The sequence below is a fragment of the Tenrec ecaudatus genome, chromosome 12 (assembly GCF_050624435.1).
Source record: "Tenrec ecaudatus isolate mTenEca1 chromosome 12, mTenEca1.hap1, whole genome shotgun sequence".
Classification (NCBI taxonomy): Eukaryota; Metazoa; Chordata; class Mammalia; order Afrosoricida; family Tenrecidae; genus Tenrec; species Tenrec ecaudatus.
Window position 1 is genome coordinate 5,959,117 of NC_134541.1, and position 19,949 is coordinate 5,979,065.

At 43.6% G+C, this 19,949-nt stretch overlaps 1 protein-coding gene across 1 annotated transcript in view; it reads left to right on the top strand.

The window, feature by feature from the left end:
• Positions 1-1,250: 1,250 nt before the first annotated feature.
• Positions 1,251-19,949, top strand: part of LOC142423224 (uncharacterized) — a 33,964-nt gene continuing 15,265 nt past the window's right edge. The window contains 2 exon segments of the mRNA XM_075528450.1: positions 1,251-1,366; positions 11,570-11,639. The gene's annotated coding sequence lies outside the window, so the exon portion shown is untranslated.

Consider the following 19,949-nt stretch of genomic DNA (forward strand, 5'->3'; position numbering starts at 1 on the left):
ACACAACAAAAACACTAAACAAAAATGAAATGAAGTGTTAAGGATAAAACAATAGTAATATAAAGATAAAAATATAAACAATAAGTAAGAAAGAAGAGAGTACCATCAATACTTAAAAATTCATGGTAGAAATTTTTGCCATGGTACAAGCAAGAGATCCTGGCACTTAGAACAAATTCAGGTTGGGTCTAGAAGGTAGGTCAACTGACCAATTATCAAGGTTGATCCAGCATAAGCAGGATTACAGTCATCTGTGATTACTAGTAAAGTCATTTCAGACCTTTTCCTGTGGCTAGAGGGGATCTGCTTTAGAGGCTAATCAGTTTAGGTGTTCTGCGGATGGCTTTTGGGCTCCCACTGTCCTCCACAGCCTTCGGCAAATTGGTGTTCACAATTTTAGCTCTGATACCTTTTCCTTCACCATATTTGAATTTTGTTATTATTATCTTTGGATCACATAAGCTGGTGTGCTCCTTTCAAATAGGCTTAGTTGACTCTTCGCTTAAAAGGTTATGGCTGCTTGTTTGAATATGAGCCTTGAAGACCTCAGTCCCTATTCCCATTGATAGCTGGCACCATTTTTTCTCATCCCCATACTTTGCTGCAGTACCCTTATTGTCAGTGATCATTTCATGAAGGCCAGTATGGAGCAGGGCCATGACACCCGAACAAACTGTTCTTGAATTGGGGCTAAAGTTAAGTAGGAGACCAGAATCCATCAGTTTGTCCATGGAATGTGCATAAATGAAGTACATCTTATGACAAAATTGAGACCCAATAGGTCTAACTACATCAGCACCAGCAAGAAACTAACCAGCAAAAAGACAAACAAATAAAAAAGAAACAAGCTAAAGGCAGGAAAACAAAAAGCCACGTAAACAAAAAAAAAGTAAAATATTGTCAATCATCGCCCTGGGGTCAGTCGTCGATTTTTTTATGAGCACTAATGACATTTTTAAATGTCAGCACTAATGTTCCTGACCTTGCGGACTTAGGGAGGAGGAACATAATCACAGGAAAGCCCTGGAGGTGAGGGTAAGAGTGGTCTTTGTCCTCCCAGCCTGTTGCCCTTTAGTCAAGGGCAGGCTGACGTGGGGCTTCCCCAGCAGGGACTGTAGGTTCCAGAACCCTGACGCAGCCCCCTGGGTTCTACTTCACGAGACAGTTTGGTGGAAACAATTCTCAGCCGGCGCTAGGGGGCGCCCGCGCCCGGCCTGGGGAGCGGACGCGCCTCCGACGTCATCACGTGGCGAGGGGCGGGGCGGTGGCCCTCGGGGATCGCTGCTGGACCTTCTCATCCGTGCGGATTTTCTAGAGAAAGGCCAAGGGAGGCTTCACGGAGCAGTGTCTGCGCGGTGACGAGCAGGTATTCTGAGGGAGGGACCGGGAGCCGAGGACGCGGTGACCACTGTCTGTCCCGTCCCGCCTGCCCCGCGGCGGCTCTGTGGCGGTCGAGGGAGCCGTAGCCTGAGCGCCCTGCGGATGGGCTCCCGGGAAGCCCGCGCCGCTGACTGACTGACTGACGGACGGACGGACGAGCGCGGCCGCAGGGTCCTCGACGCCCGAGTGGCTTTTCCCGCGCGGTCACGAGGAGCAGGGAAGGTGGGCCCAGCGTCTGGGCCCGAGGTGGTTTCCGGTGGCGGGGAGGGGGCTGCGTTCTGGGGGTTGAGTGCCCTCTGGTTCCTGAGATTGCGCTTGTGGGGACGGATGCGCTGTCCTAGACGCGCTTTGGGGCCCAGGAAAGTGTGCGGGAGACGGCCGGGTCCTCGAGTTGCGGAGAGCTCCGTTACCCCTCGGTCGGGACTGTGCCTGGGCCGCGAGTGACCTCGAATTTCATTTTGAGGCGGTGGGTAGTATGACTCCAGGACAAAGAGCATAGAGAGGGCTACTCGATCCAAGCGTTTCCGGGTCTTTGGGTTGTGGGGTGGGTGCAGAGGGCGCCAGGTAAACTCCCGTCCCTAGTGGTGGCGACGAGGCTAGGGTAGCAAACCAGGCGGTTTCTGGTGGAGAGCGCTTGGTTGGTGCTGCATTTCGTGGTGGTGGTGGGAATCAGCCATGGGGGTGGGTAAAGTGCTTATGTGTATTTGATACAGGCTATAGACATCCCAAATAGTGGTTGAGCTGAGATTTTCTGACAGGTCTGCATGTAGTTCCTAGAGATTTTAGAGGTGGGAGAGATTTTGAGAACAGTGTGGAGCTCTGGCTGGCCGACCCCTTCTTGTGACTTTGTTCCAATTTTCCTTGTGATAGAATTGAAAAAGCTGACAAGGGCCTAAAATTTAAGCATGTTCAATTCCGGAAACAGTGGGGGATAGTCGTTTGTGATAACATTGGGAAACCTTATTTTGTTGCTATTGGGACAGGTTAGCAGGGCTGGCCTATTGCTTCTTGAAACCAAACTCAGATTGGTGTCCACTCATAGCAAATCCTGCTGAGATACTTTGGCCTGCTAGCCACAAGGTCAGCAGTGAACAACTACCAGCCACTTTCCATGCAAAAGATGAGGCTTTCTCTCATGAGTTCACCCTAGGAAACCCACAGAGGCAAATAAGGTCAACCCTTTGAAACATCTGTCTAATAAGTTTATATAAGAAAGCACCCAGCTGCCATCTATGCAAATGATAGTTTCCTGTTGAAGTGGGGTACAGACAGTCTATTTGAAGTAGGCTGCCATTAACCTCTAGAGGTGGTCATTGTAGTGTAATGTGATATAGATTTCCCTGATAGAAGGGTTTGGAGAGAATATTCGTCTATGGCTCTGAGTTACAGGTGTGTCTCAGACCACAAAACTCTTGGGGAGCTGGGTGGTTTGTAATTCACCAAATGCCCCCTGGAGAGAAATGAGCCTGTTGGTTTCCATAAAGATTGCAATCTTAGAAACCTTGGTATTTTTACTCTGCCGGATATGGTTGTTATGAGTTGGAATTCACAGGAATAAGGACTTCTTTTAAACCATCAAGAGAGTTAAGCTGACTCTCTTGGAATTTGTGGTCAAAATAAAAAATATTTAAACACCTTAGTGACAAAGAAGCCCTAGCCACAAAGTCAGCAGTTCAAAACCACTGCCTACTCTGAGGGAGAAAGGCAGGCTTTCTACTCCTGGAAAGAGTTACACAGTCAGAAACTCTCAAGGGCAGTTCTATCCTGTCCTATAGGGTTGCTGTGAGTCAGAATCGATTCAATGGCAGTGAGTTTTATGTGATACAGGCACCTGGCCATCAGAATAGAAAAGAGCTGTTAAGTAACAAGCCAACAAAACAGCTGTGTTGGTGAAACTGTGAGTCAGAATCAGTTAATTGGCAGTGGATTTTTGGAGTGGAGATTTTAGTAGTGTTGGGGCCCATGTTGTGCTTCAAATGATCCCTTCCAGAATGGCAAGTCTCCCAGGGACAGGGTGTAATGATAGACTGACTCCGTGGCCTAACTCCAACAGCCAGTTACCAACTCTAAGTATATTCCCAGCCCAGCAGCTATGCCTATGGGTGAAACTGGGCCCATTCCTGTGGAGTTGATGGCAGCGCATCAGGAGACTCCACGCTTAGCAGAGTAGATGTGTGCTCCATAGGATTTTCACTGGCTAGTTATTTTAGGAGTAGATTGCCAAATTTTCTTCCAAATTCTTATAATTCTTATGTGAGAACCCATTTATTTTGTGGCAAAGCTGCCTCTCTGTGTGGTTTATTTAATCTTTCAACCTTATTCTTTCTTATGGAAACGGAATCTTCTTGTACTTTCTCCAAATTGACCACATACGATTTAATGATCCGAAGCATTGGAATTAATTTCAGGACCTAAATACAGCATAAATTCATGTGAAGGCACTGTGTAGAGTAGTAGTTCTCAACCTATAGGTCGCGACCCCTTTGGGGGGATCAAATGACCCTTTCACAGGGGTCGCCCGATTCATAACAGTAGGAAAATGACAGTTATAAAGTAGCAACGAAAATAATGTTATGACTAGGGGTCACCACAGCGTGGGAAATTGTTTTAAAGGGTGGAGCCATTAGGAAGGTTGAGAACCACTGGTCTAGAGTCTGGGTTCCTAGTGTAGACCACAGCCCCTCACAACCAAAATGTGTTTAGCGTTTAAGCTTTAATGTAAATTTCATGGCGTTACCTTCAGATTCAGCACTTACTAATTCATAGCTGGCATGTTGTTTCATCAATCTCTTCTTACTCCTATGTATGAATACACATTGAGAATTCTCACGTTCCACAGGGATCATTCACTATAGTCATTGTCATTGATCTCACTGCCTATAAATGTAGTACCCCATAGCTGGAGTTCAAATATAGGGACTTCAGTTTATGGTAAGAGCTAACTCTTTTCAAAATGTAAATAGTTTTATTGAGACGGAATTCACATATTCACTTCCATACTTTAATCTTATTAAAAAGAGTTGTATAATCACACTATAATCAGTTCTAAAACAAATTTTTTCTTATATTCATTATTAGCTCTCCATTTCCTTAAAGCCTCCCATCTAGTACCCCCAATAAGCATTACTCAATTTACTGTCTCTAAAAACTTACCAATCCTGATTTTCATATACTATAAAACAAACAAAGTGAAATACAAAAACAAAAATAGTCAGCAGAAAAAGAGCAGCAATATAAAAATAAACCAGAGGAAAAATACTTCAATTGCAAATAAAGCAGGAGGTGTCAAAAGAAAAACCAAATGATTAGGTATTACATTTTAACCTAATTAGATCTGCCATAGTCCAGTTTAGAATACTCTGATACCAGAGCTATGCACATTGCTCTACTATGGTTGGAGGGGATTCGCCAGAGGCTTGCAGGGACTCTGTTGCCCTGGCTTCAACTGTCATCCATCGCTTTTGCAAATTGAGTATTCACAATTTAAGCTCCGATACCATTTCTTCCTTTGGACTTGGATTTTAGTATTTGCATCCTTGGATCACACAGGCTTCCATGTGAACTTAGTTGACATCTCACTTAGATGACTGTGAATTTATAGACAAATCTTTAAGATCCCATATGCTATTGTTTTTTGATAGCCTGACACCATCTGGTTTTTTCACCACACTTTGCTGTGGCATTCATATCTTCAGTCATCTCTTCCTGAGGTGAGGGCCTAGTCAGGGTCATGTCATAAAAACTGTGTTAGTCTCGGTTGACTAGAGAATAAATTTATAGACACTCGTGTATAAGAAGGAGTTTTATCCACAGAGAGAACAACATGGCTGGCCCCACTATGAGAAATGATGCCAATCAGTGACTAAGGGCGATACAGGGGACTGCACTGGAGACACAGTGTGGGAATTGCACCTGACCTGATCCCACCACACCGAGGCAAAGCACTGGGGGAGTGCAGCAGAACAGCAAGGGAATGGAGTGGCAAGGTCCCCAGGTAATGCTGAAAGTGGACTTTGGGGCCAGGGCGTGGTGCCCCAACAGACTGGACTGGAAAACGCTCCTAAGGGCCAGCAAACGATCCCTGAACTAACTACAAGCTTTTCTCTTGTGAACTGTTTTGTTCTGTTCTTTGTCAGTGGTTTGTTTTTGTTGTTTTGTTGTCTGGTTGTATTCTGTTGCTTTGTTTTCCTCTGTCTTGTTTTTGTGCATGTTAGTGTCTCCACAGGTCTGTCTGAATAGGACAGGCTGGATGAACTATCTGGAGGAAAAACAACGGGACCGACAGTTCCGGGGGGACTTGGGGTGGGGGGGTAGGGGGGTAAGGAAGTGGTGTTAACAAACACAGGGACAAGGGAAAAACATGGGACCCCAAATGGTAGAGAGGGGGGAGTGGCAGGCCTGGTGGGAAATGATCAAGGGTAAGGTTGCTTAGAGAAGAGGTATACTCTAGCCCAGGTGGCGACGAAGCATGGTAGTAGGGCAGGAGGAAAGTCAAGGGAGATGGAGGAAAGAGCTAGGAGTCAAAGGGCATGTATGGAGGTCTAGACAAAGACATGTACATGCAAATATATATAGGAGGATGGGGAAATAGATCTGTGTGTCTATATTTATAGGTTAAGTATTAAGGTGGCGGAAGGACCTTGGGCCTCTACTCAAACACTCCCTCAATGCATGAATACCTTCTTTTATTAAATTGGAACTCTATGATGCTCACTCTCCCGACACAACAGCTGGAGCCAAAGTGGGTGAACAAGTAAATGTGGTGAAGAAAGCTGGTGGTGCCCGGCTATCAAAAGAGATAGTGACTGGGGTCTTAAAGGCTTGAGGATAAACAAGCGGCCATCTAGCTCAGAAGCAACAAAGTCCACATGGAAGAACACACCAGCCTGTGTGATTGAGTGGTCCCGAAGGGATCAGTTACCAGGCATCAAAAAACAAAAAATCATATCATTGACTGCACACCTCCATGATAGGATCGCTGAAGACAAATGGGTGCATAAGCAAATGTGGTGAAGAAAGCTGATGGTGCCCGGCTATCAAAAGAGATAGTGTCTGGGGTCTTAAAGGCTTGAAGGTGAACAAGCGGCCATCTAGCTCAGAAGCAAAAAAGCCCACATGGAAGAAGCACACCGGCCAGTGCGATCACGAGGTGCCAAGGGACCAGCTATAAGGCATCATGCAAAAAAAATTAAAAGATAAGTGTGTATATGTATATATGTATATATATACCATATTAAATGAAGGGGGAAGTGCAGAGTGGAGACCCAAGGCCCAAGTGTCGGCCACTGGAGATCCCCTCATAGAGGGGTTTAGGAGAGGAGATGGGTTAATTAGGGTGCGAGGTAGTACCGATGAAGAACATAGCTTTCCCCCAGATCCTGGATGCTTCCTCCCGCCAACTACCATGATCCGAATTCTACCTTGCAGGGCTGGATAGGACAGAGGCTGTACACTGGTACATATGAGGGCTGGAAGTACAGGGAATCCAGGGTGGATGATACCTTCAGGACCAAGGGTGTGAGGGGCGATGCTGGGAGAGTGGAGGGTGAGTGGGTTGGAAAGGGGGAACTGATTACAAGGACCCACATGTGACCTCTTCCCTGGGAGAGGGACAGCAGAGAAGGGGGGGAAGGGAGACTCCGGATAGGGCAAGATATGACAAAATAACGATGTATAAATTACCAAGGGCATATGAGGGAGGGGGGAGCGGGGAGGGAGGGGAAAAAAAAAAGAGGACCTGATGCAAGGGGCTTAAGTGGAGAGCAAATGCTTTGAGAATGATTGGGGCAGGGAATGTATGGATGTGCTTTATGCAATTGATGTGTGTATATGTATGGATTGTGATAAGAGTTGTATGAGTCCCTAATAAAATGTAAAAAAAGAAAAGAGGGAAAAAAAAGGAGTTTTATATAAAGGAGCAATTGTATATTGAGTAAACATTCCAGCGCAGGCCAGATGAAGTCTATATGTCTGATATTAGCCCATATGCCTGTATCAGTCTATAAATTCCTCTTCAGACTCACATAGCACATGCAATGATGCGAAATGCAGGAAGATCACAGGCCAGTGAATGGAAAGTCTTGTGGATGCAGTAGCGGTGAAAGCATCTCAGCACTGGTGTGGGTCTCCATGTGGCTTTTCCAGCTCCAGGGCTCTGGCTCCATTAGTCTTGTTAACAGGAATGAGAAGCAGAGAGTGTGCCCTGCCTCCAGCGAGGAAGACAGAAGATCCCAGAATCCTCAGGAGAAGGCTATGCCCAAATAGAAACCTCATTGGCTGTGATCTGATTGATAGACTAGACTCCACACCTTTACTCAAGTTGACAGGAGATGATGTAACTGCCACAAAAACTAATTGTTTTTATATTGTGGCTAGAATTAAAGTATGAGCCCCAGATCCATTCATATATCTATGATTTGATTTATAAATGTCTCTGGTTTACTTTAGAGGCCTCATTATCATGTTATGACAAAATTATCAATCAGTACTCTGGGGCATAAAGAAAACTATTGATCGTAGCATTAATTTATCCAATGGTATAGATTAAGCTCTTAAATGATGGAGCGCTATTTACATAGACCATGGGAGTTGGTGATAGGGCAAAATTTCCAGTAGCATTCTTTTCCGAAGGACAAACACATACCTATCAGATTAGTACATATCACGCTAAAGCATGGAGGGCATTAAAATTGTAACTATATGCGAACTTGCAGTCATAGTCATGAGTTTCTTCTCACACCAGGAACTATCAGTCTTAAGTCCAAGGGCTACAGGTAAGTTTGAGATAAAGCCCTTTTCCTTTAGTGAGGAATTCTACCATGAGTCCTTTTGGTGTGGCCTGTGAAGGATATGTCCTTGAAACGACAGAGTCTATGGTCACAATAGTTTATAGCACATGGTCTGGGTCACAACATGCAGGATATAAAGTAGGTCAAAAGTGTCTAATTATGAACACAGGACTAGGCTAATTTTCCCCTTGGTTTTTATATAAGTATTGTTAAATGCTTTTTCCCAATGGGAGGTTGCTTCTCCCTGTTGATCCACCAACAGAAGGGTAATTGCCTCCTAGGAAATGTAGATGCACCTCCCCCCCCCAAATCTTGACTTGAGATGGTGAAAAAGAAGAGAGAAAGAATGTAAAAGGAAAACCTAGAAAAAGAAAGGAAAGCTAAAAGGAGGAAGAGAAAGAACCTGAGAAAAGTAGGTTGACAGGACCAGAATGGGATGGAATATCCCAAAAGGAGGACATTGTGCCTGGCTGGGTCACTGCCTTTTGCTGACCTAGAAGACAGATCATCACTTGATCAGGAGGAAGTTCTAGTGTGTTCAAAAATCAGCCGGGGCATTCCACCTGATGCTGGAAGGAGTTCTACTTGCTCACAGTTTGCTTGCAGGAAACAGACTGCTCATCTAGCGCTGTGGTTCTTCAGGTCTCAGCAAGCAGAGGATGCCACTCATGAGGGTGGAGTCCATCTGGCACTCAGTGCACCACATGTCTTCCCCACACCCCTAGCTTCATATGGAGTAGGGGCTTGCCAGAAGGTGTGTTGTCACTCACCACTGATAGGTATTATATAATGCCACATTGTTAAAACAAACCATTCTTGTACTAAGGCAAGGTTTAAGTAGAAGCCCAAAGTCCATCTGCTTCCTTGTTGCATGTGCATATGTAAACAAATACACATATATTTATATATACATTTTTCTCTTCTACTCCAATATTATGTTCATGCATTGTTCACCTTTCAGTACTTCTTCCCAGATACAAATCAACTGAACAAACAAGAAAAGTAAAGCTACATCCTCCTCACCATCAATTTTAGAATACTTACTATACCCCTGTATCTATCATTGTTGTCTCCCTGCTCCCCTACCCACCCCTTCCTATGCCCACCTGGAACCATAGATCTATGCATTATCTCTGTTAGATTGCATATCCTATATATCTTGTCATCATAAATACCAAATAAAAAGATAACAGACAAACAAATCCACACACCAAAAAAAAGAAAAAAACATACAGGTAGTCACAAGTCTAACAGGGATCATGACATAGAACAGATGAATATCTCTGTATTATAGTAAAGAACATATTATAAATCATCTGTCCTGACCCCATTTCTTTCAGGTTTACCTTTCCCTGGTCCCACTTGTCTAATAAGACATACACCCATTCATCCATCTTTGGAACATCCTATAAGACCACATTGTTATTCCCCTGGTCAGGGATGGAGCATTTTAATGTGTCTCACCCCTGCCCCCCCAACCAGTTATGCCTATAGACTTTCAGTGTGGCAATCTCCAATCAGTTCAGATGGGTTGCCAAGTGCTGCTCCCCAGTCAGAAGTCTAGGATCAGGATTCTTCTGGAGGCTTCAATTATCTTCATCCCCATCACTAGTCTGTTGCACTCCTATCTTGGTTGACCCCCGGTGGGTGAGTCTGACCAGTCTCTCTCCTAGAACTGTATCTTCAGTGCCGTTCTCTGCAACACTCATCCCAGGAAGGGATGTCAAGTGTTGATCTTTTTGCTTTTTAATTCGTGATCTTTTTAAACAGTAGAAACACTGCTTAATAACAATAGATTTTTCAGGTACCATTATGTAGCTTCAGCAGACATCTATTATGGGCAGTCAGTGCCAGGAATATGATAAAGTGTTAACAAATATAAAATATAAGAATATCCACTTCTCTTTCCTCCCTTCTCTGACCCTATTCATGTAGAACTAGAACTAGGCCAGATCTAATCAATTCAAAAGTACTATCTTTCAGATTGCCATGTGGACAGATTCTAGGTTCAAGTTTGAGAGTCCACACAACACCTTCTCTTGTCTGCTGGCTACAAATTTGGAGTGTCCCCTTTCCCTTCATGAACTTGGTAGTTCTCCTTGGGCTCCAAGGGAAAAATCACATGGAGCCTACATCTGACCTTATCCAGATTAAGTAAGGAGAAATAAAATCCAACTCTGTACCCATCTCAAGGCTGATTTCTACCAGGCAGAGGCCACACATATGTCCACCCTCCATTATCCTGACCCTGTTCTGACATGAACCATTCCTCCCAAGGCCTAGGGTCATTTGCTGATGGGTCACTGCTCTTTTGTTGTTCCTGAAAGATGTTTGTGATCTGTCTGCCTGATGCAGAAAAAGTTCTTTAGGGTTCAGAGGATAGCTGAGGGCAGCCCACTTGTGCCCAGAAGGAATTCCTACATGTCCACGGTTGCTCCTCTTGTGCTGTGATTCTGGATCACTTGAGGTCCCCACAGGTTTTATCACAAATCTGGGGTATAGGAATGTCCATCATGTGTGATGAACTTGCTTTGGAAGAACTAAATGAAGTTCTTCAGATGCAGATTCTTCAGCGCTCCCAGTGAAGTCTGATTATGAAAATTGATGGTGTTTTGTGCATTAATTTCTTATTCATTCTAGGAGCCGATTACAATAGAGGATGTCAAAAACAAAAACACTTCACTGCCATTGAGTCAATTCTGAATTATATTGACCCTGTAGGTCAGAGTAGAACTACCCTTTAGGTTTCTAAGGCTAACCCTGCGGGAGAAAACCTTGTATCTGCCCTACTGAGCATTTGGTGGATTGGAACAGATAACCTTATGGTTAGCAGCCCTCCTGTAATTCACTGAACCACCAGGGCTTCTTATTTATTGTCAAAGTGCATGGAGTTCAAGTTTCTTGACTGAATTCAACCCCTAAAAAACAAGTTAGTTCTGAAAACTTATCAGTGAGTCTGGTCTGATCAGGAATGGAGTGGTCTGTGTTTTAGAGACAGATCCCTTGTGAAGTGAGGGGGATACCAGTGGATCACCTTTTTTATCTAAGTGATCACCTTTCTAGAATGACCTCTTTTTAAAAAAATATTTTTATTGTGATTTAACTGAGGGTTTACATTTCACAGCATCAGTTTTATGTTCAACAGCTTAAACTCATCAAACCTGCCAATAACTTGCTCCCGTCCCCTCCTTTGATTTCTCTTGTGAACCTACTGTGTTCACCTTCACTCCAGGGAATACTTAACCTTCCCTAAAGCCTATTGCTACATTTTCCTCCCCACTTTATAATATTATAGTCTGTGTACTTTGCTGTGAAGAACTATTTTCCCCCCTTATAAACAACGGACTCATACAATATATTTCCTTTGTGACTTGACAAATTTCACTCAGCATGTTTTCCAGGTGCATCAGACCATGAGAGGCTTCACAGTGTTATCACCATCCTTTAATGATGAGTAGTATTCCATTCTGTGTAAGTACCAAAACTTCTTTATGCCTTTTTCTACTGTTGGCCATTGAGGTTGTTTCCCTTTTCTTGCTATTGTCAACAATGCTGTGATTGGCCTAGGTGTACATGTTACGGCTCCTATTTGAGGAGAAAAGATTGCAGAGTCTGGTGGAATGTCAATCCCGAGTTGTGTAAGGGAACACCCTATCATTTTCCATAGTGGGTTCACATTTTTGTTCTCTGCACCACTGCCAGCTCTTTTTTTCCTTTTTAACTTTGCTGTCAGTGTTAATGTAATGTGATACCTCTTTTTTGTTGTTGAAAATTTCTAGTGTAGCTTGAGCTTTGTATTATTTTTAACAACTTTATTGACATACAATTGATGTACCATAAAATTCAGAGGTTTGAGGATATTAAAGAGTTGTTCATGACCGTAGATGAGGGCTGTGACTAGCTTTGCTATCTTTCAGATTGCAATGGATCATGGATTGTTCCACAGGCAGTTGTTAAACTTAAGATTCTAGGACACAGGAGCTGTGGTGATGTAGTGCTTTACCTATGGGGCAAACCGCAATGTTAGCAATTTGAAACCACCAGCCTTTTCAAGGGAGAATGAGAAATGGTTTTATGCTTCCCAATGTAAATCATGGCCTTTGGTAAACTTAGTGCTCAGAGTGAACCATATATACTCGAGTATAAGCCTACCCGAAAATTTCAAAATAAATTAGTTTGAAATTTTCAGGTTGGCTTATACTCTAGTATACGGTAAGCTCTAGTTGAGTAATTCAGTAGACTAGTATAATATAAACAGTGGACCCATCAACAGATTTAGCATTTACTAACTTGGGTTTAATTTAGTTTCATCTACATCAGTGTTACTAACGTGACTGGTATTACCTCCACATTTCTAACTCACGGAGATACTGACACCATGTAGGGGAGTTATTAGATACATATAGTATTCATTTCCAACAGTTAAGACTTATTTAATTAAAATATAACTTCAATGCTCTTTTATTGGCAGCCAAAAAATTAATACATTAATAACTAATTTGTTTAGGATTTTTTTCATTTCTCCTAAAAAAATAGCATCATCTGGCACATGTGAAGCACAGGTGGATGTATGTCTCAGAGTAAAGAATGGGGACTTCCTTACTGCATAACCAGAATTACTGCAGGATTATGTAGAATTACTGCATAACCAGAAACCCAGTCCTATCCCATTTCCTAAGTTTTGAAATACTATTTGGGAATTGTCACTTAGATATGTGAGTTCTCTGTGGCGATTGTGCTGGATTATTGAACCTAGAAGAGAAGCGGAGAATGCCATGCTCTGGGAAAGATGCTTGGGGTCAGAATTGATAAAAGAGTTGGAAGGTTGATGACTGATTTCCACCTTATGGGCTCAGCTTTAGACTGATCTTGACCATTAGCCCCCTGAAGTTGGGCTAGTTCAGATTTAGGCTTTGATTGGTTCATTCTGTTTGCCCACCCTGCTGAGAGTTTGCATTTACATCCTAGTTGTCTGGAATTGGAAACTACATCGTAACCCCCAGGTAATGCTAGTGAATACATAATCAAACATAAGCATCACCTGGGAGTCTAAAAGAATCGCCTGGTGTTCTTAGAAATGCAGATTTTCTGCTAGGGCACGAACCAGTTCAGAGACTTGGTTCCCCTGAACCTAGGCCATTATCACATATACTGCCTTCTTCATTTGGATTCTGCTCATCGGATTGATTACACTTTTATGACCATCATTCACTTTTTAAAATATTAAATGCCACAGAAATTTTCACAAGTCAGGGAAATAGTTATTTCTAAGCCCCCACAAAATTTTGGCACACTAGAGTAGAGCTGTCCCATCTTCCTCTTGACAGTGACTCATGACTTTGAGACACCACATTCTGGATTGCAGTCTCTCACTGCCAACAAGTGGATTCCTTGTCACAGGGCTTTAGAGGACGGAGTAGAACTGCCCCTGTGGGTTTCAAGGGCTGGGAATCTTAGGGAAGCAGAAAACATCATCTTTCTCCTGTGTGGTGCTTGGCCAGTTAGAACTTCCAACCTTGTGCAACTTGTAACCTACTAGCCCATGAGAACTCCTTCTGGAATTAAAAATAAAGTGTAATTCCTATAAATTACATATACATAAGTTATTACATTGTATGTATTGTCAGTTACAAGTATGTGATGAAAGAGTAGTTGCTGTGAAGTTCATCCTGACTGATGCTAACTAGTACATAGAGTAGAACTCTTAGTAAAAACGATGGACAAACTTGTCTTCTAATCTACTATCCATTTGGCTATTAATGGCATGCTCACTGTTGTGCTACCAGGGCCTCCATAAGGAAAAAACAACGGGGCCGACAGTTCTGGGGGGACATGGGAGAGGGGGTGGAAAGGAAGTGGTGTTAACAAACCCAGGGACAAGGGAACAACAAGTGATCCAAATTGGTGGTGAAGTGGGTGTGGGAGGCCTGGTAGGGTATAATCAAGGGTAATGTAACAAAGAGGAATTGCTGAAGCCCTGGTGGGGACGGAGCATGATAGTGGGACAGGAGGAAAGTCAAGGGAAATAGAGGAAAGAGGTGGGAGGCAAAGGATATTTATAGAGGTCTAGATAAAGGCATTTATAATGCAAATATATTTGTATATGAGGATGGGGAAATAGATCTATATGCATATATTTATAGGTTTATTATTAAGGTAGCAGAAGGACATTGGGCCTCCACTCAAGTACTCCCTCAAAAGCAAGAATACTTTCTTCTCTTAATTTGGCATTCTATGATGCTCACCTTCCCAACACAACCGCTGAACACAATGCGGGTGAATAAGCAAATGTAATGAAGAAAGCTGATGGTGCCCGACTATCAAAAGAGATAGCGTCTGGGGTCTTAAAAGCTTGAAGGTAGCAAGCAGCCATCTAACTCAGAAGCAACAAAGCCCAAATGGAAGAACACACCAGCCTGTGTGATCATGAGGTGCTGAGGGATCAGTTATCAGGCATCAAAGAACAAAAAATCTATCATCAGGTCCTCACCTCCATGATACGATCGCTGAAGACAAATGGGTGCATAAGCAAATGTGGTGAAGAAATTTGATGGTGCCCAGCTATCAAAAGGTATAGCGTCTGGGATCTTAAAGGCTTGAAGGTAAACAAGCGGCCATCTAGCTCAGAAGCAACAAAGCCCATATGGAAGAAGCACACCAGGCTGTGCGATCACGAGGTGCGATCGAAGGGATCAGGTATAAGGCATCATCGGAACAAAAATTCTTACCATAGTGAATGGGAGCGGGGGAGTGCGGAGGGGAGACCCAAAGCACATTTGTAGGCCACTGGAGATCCCCTTGCAGAGGGGTCTAGGGGAGGAGATGAGTCGGGGTGCAATGTAGCACTGACGAAGAATACAACTTTCTTCTAGCTCGTAAATGCTCCCCACCCCGCCCCACTATCATGATCGGAATTCTACCTTGCAAGTCTGGCTAGACCAGAGGATGTAAACTGGTGCAGAGGGGTGGAGGTGGAAACACAGGGAATCCAGGGCAGATGATACCTTCAGGACCAGGGATGTGAGTGGCGATACTGGGAGGGTGGAGGAAGGGTGTGTTGGAAAGGGGCAACCGATTACAAGGATCTACATGTGACCTCCTCCCTGGAGGATGGACTATAGAAAAGTAAGTGAAGGGAGACGTTGGACAGGGCAAGATGACAAAATAATAATTTATAAATTATCAAGGGAGAGGGGAGTGGGAAGGGAGGGGAAAAAATGAGGACCTGATGCCAGGGGCTTAAGTGGAGAGCAAATGTTTTGTGAATTATGAGAGCAATGAATGTACGAATGTGCTTTACACAATTGATGTATGTATGGATTGTGATAAGAGTTGTATGAGCCCCTAATAAAATGATTTTAAAGAGAGAGAGAGAGAGAGAAGGCAGCAAAAAGCAGGCATGCCCACTCAAAGCGGCTCCAACACAAAACTCTCCTGCAGAACCAAAGGTAGAAATCTCCTTCTGCCTCTTGGCTTTCTCTTGACAACAATTCCTCAGGGAGCATGTGCTTCAGATCTTCCTGGACTTGTGTGCAGAGAATCCCTTCCATCCAGCAGATTCCAGCTAGGGCAGCCGTGTTCTGATCAGAGCTGCAGGAGTGAAAATGCTAGGTAGCTAGAAGACTAAGGGAATGGTCTCCCCAAATGCCTGTATAGCCCCACAACAAAGGGGCTGCAGGGAAATCAGGCACCCCTTAGACACCTATGGAAAAATCCAAATTGAGCATGTGCAGAAAAGAGCCACCTAAGCTCAGGTGAAACTAAACCTAGTCTCAAACTAGGCCCATGATACCACACAGGTGGCCCTAAACTCAACCATTGGGGAGAAAGGGAATCAAAGCCAGCAGCAGCAGAGTGGGGGCACATGCTTCTTTTCTCCTTCTTTCATTCTGGTGTACTCTGCAGGCCGAGTGTGGGATCATAAGTGCCCGTGCGCCCTCTAGGGCCACACTCTCTCAGCCCCTGGGGATTTCTTGGTTCTGGACTCACAGATTTGTACTCTAGTTCTGGTATTCTTTCCATGTGGGTTATTGTGTTCAGTCATGAAATCCTGCGCAGTTTCCAAGCAGCCTTGTACATTTTCCAGAAATAGCATATACTTTTTGAGACTCTAATACCTAAAACTTCCCTTTCCCTCATAAAATCACCGATTACAAAATTGCTTCTGCCACGTGAATTCTTTCAGCATTGCGAAGAAAGAACCAAGGTATCCAATCCAGAAACCTAACAAAAACCACTCAAGGTTGGAAGAGACATCTCCAGACCCTTGTGTGGGAGCACAGGGGAGAGAGGCACCTCAAGGGCTTTATCCAGCCTGCTTAAGCTTTAGAGCAGACAGCCCTAGAGAAGATGAGCCTACTGTGACCTGCAACCAAACCCAGAGACTCCTCGTTTGGGTTAAGCCACATGTGTGTCATGAGTGGAGGTGATGCTTTAGCCAGAAGTCCTCTTAGAGATAAAGACTGGGATTTGTACCCCTATAAAGAGTTGCAGACTAATAAATCTGTTAGGTTTCTTGTATGGTTTACCTTGGTTCTTCTCAACACTGAAAGAATTCGCACAGCAAAAGCACTTTTGTAAATCCAAGTAGTAACTTTAATGAGGGAAAGGGAAGTTTCAGGTAATACAGTCTCAGATAGTACACATTAACTCTGCAAAGCATGCAAGACTTGGCAAGGGCTGTGAGCAAGTTTGTGACTGAAAATGGCCACTTTAGGAGAGCATGAAAAACCATGTGGAAATTGGCTGAAAAGTGGAGTTGACAGAACCAAAAGAGGAGTCCCAGAACCAATAAAAAGAAAAGAGAGCTTGTACCGTGGGCCGAGCTCCTACATGATCTCTCCACCGGGCCACCAGGTGTTCTGTAACAAGCAGTCTGTTTTTCATCAAAATAGAAATTATGGAGGTGAGCTCCTGTGCACTTGTGCTGACAGACTGAAGATTGGAAAATGGAGAGAATGTGGCTGGTAACTGGAGATCCAGAGGAGGCCAGAGACTCAGGGGCAGGCCAGAAACCCTTAAGTATGACCTTGTTTTAAACAGTCCAGAGAGTCAAGTTGTCACTTAAAAATTCCTACTCCTTTCAAGATGCTGGAATTTGGGGTGAAAATAAAAATATTTAACCACCTATGTGACAAAAGGAGACCTGGTGGTGTTGTGGTTACTGGTTGGGCTGCTAACTACAAGGTCAGCAGTTCCAAATGACCAGCCACTCTGCAGCAGAAAAATGGGGATTTCTACTCCTAGAAATAGTTACACATGCAGAAATTCACAGGGGTATTTCTACCCTGTCCTATAGGGTTGCTATGGTCAGATTCTTCTGGATGACAGTGAATTTTATGTGATATAGTCACCTAGCTATCAGAATATAAAGGAACTGTAAACAAAACAGATGTGTTGGTGAAACTGAGTCAGAATGTTAGGTTTCTGAGATGGTTTTCCCAGGTTCTTGCTTCTCGATGCTGGAAGAATTCACAGGACAGAAGCACCTTCATTAAGTCCAAGGAACTTTTAAAGGGAAAAGGGAGGTTCGGGGTATAGCCTCAGATGGTACACCCTATCTCTTAAAAGCGTGCAAGACCACGAGATGCACTGGGCAAGAGTTCCTAACTGAAAATGGCCCCTTCAGGGGAGGATGCAAAACCACTTGGAAAATGGCTGGAAAGAGGAGTCCACAACCAAAGGAGGAGTGCCTGGACCGACAAAAGGAAGAAGGGAGAGCTCAGGAGAGTGAGATCCTGCAAGTGCTTCTTGTGCATGAGGGAGAGATCCTGCCCTCAGTTTCTACTCTGTAGCCCGTTCTACCCCCAGGTGGGGGCATGGTTGGGGGGTATTGTTGAATCGTAGTGGCTGAGTTTAGGGGCTTGTATGACATGCATGGGGTTGCTGGTTTCTAGTGTGCATGCCCAGGTTGACCTTCATCATCAAATCTAGGTGACCTTGGTGTGTGTATGCCCAGCTTTGGAGTTTTCTCCATAGGTTTCTTAGGGTGCCTCATTTTCTTCAAATCCCTTTATTGTGGCATGGCCAGCTAATCTTCATTTAGAGGAGCATTCCCTGGAGACAAGCCCTTTATCCCTTATGTTTCTACCTATCAAGAATCAGCTCATTGGCAGTACATTTTTGGGATGAAGATTTTAGTAGTGTTGGGGTAGGGCCCATTCTGTGCTTCAAATGTTCTCTTCCATGATGCACAAGTCTCCCAGGGACAGGGACAGGGTGTTGTGATGATTGACTTAGTGAACACCCTGCAACAGCCAATTACCAAGCATTTACTAATTCATTAGCCAATAGTGCAGATCCATGTAACCACCTTCTGATTCAGCATTTACTAATTCATAGCCAGTTTCATCAAACACTTCTTACCCCTGTATGTGAATACACATTGAGAATTGTCATGTCCCACAGGAATCATTCACTACTGGCATTGTCAGTGACCTCACTGCCTATAAATGCCACACTCAATTGCTGGAGTTCACATGTAGGGACCTCAGTTTATGGTAAGATCTAACTCTTTTCAAAATGTAAATTGTTTTATTGAGGCAAAATTCCCATATCATTCATTTCCATGGTTTAATCTTATTAAAGAATTGCATAATCATTACTATAATCCGTTCTAGAACATTTTCTTCCTTGTATTCATTACTAGTTCCCCATTTCCCTTTAACCTCCCCTCTTGCACCCCCAAAAGCATTATCTGTAGATTTACCATTCCTGATTTTCATATACTGGTGATAATCAGCCAGGGTCATGTCACAAGAACTAATTGTTCTGATACTGGGGCTAGAATGAAGTGCAAGACCCAAATCCATTTACAGCTATATGATTTATAAATATCTCTGGTTCATTTAAAAGCCTCATTATCATTTTATGACAAAATTATCAATCATCCCCTGGGCATAAAGTAATCTGTTGATAGTATATTTAATTTATCCAATTCTATAGAATTTAACACACTGTTGAGAAAAGTAAGGTATACATGTATACAGTGAACCTCCATGAATTTTTATTTTGCATGGATTAAACTTTTTGATGATGGAGCATTATTTACATTGACCTTGGCAGTTGGTGAAAGGGCAGAATTTCCAACAGAAACATGCCTTTCAGATTAGTCCATGACATGGTAAAAGAAGGAGGGCATTAAAATGGTAAATATATGCGAACTTGGAGTCACAGCCATCCATTTCTTCTCACACCAGCGTCTGTCAATCTTAAGTCCAAGGACATCCCCTTACAGAAAGGTTATGGGGAGGAGACGAGCCAGTCAGGGTGCAGTGTAGCAACGATGAAACATACAACTTTCCCCTAGTTCTTGAATGCTTCCTCCCCCACCCCCTCCCCATCAAGATCCCAATTCTACCTTACAAATCTGGCTAGACCAGAGCATGTACACTGGTACAGATAAGAGCTGGAAACACAGGGAATCCAGCACAGATGAACCCCTCAGGAGTGGTGAGAGTGGTGATATCAGGAGGGTGGAGGGAAGGTGGGGTATAAAGGGGGAGCCGATTACAAGGATCTACATATAACCCCCTACCTGGGGGATGGACAACAGAAAAGTGGGTAAAGGGAGACATTGGACCATGAAAGACATGAAAAAATAATAATAATTTATAAATTATCAAGGGTTCATGAGGGAGGGTGTGGCAAGGAGGGAGGGGGGAAAATGAGCTGATACCAAGGGCTCAAATAGAAAGCAAATGTTTTGAGAATGATGATAGCAACAAATGTGCTTGACATAATAGATGGATGTATGGATTGTGATAAGAGTTGTATGAGCCC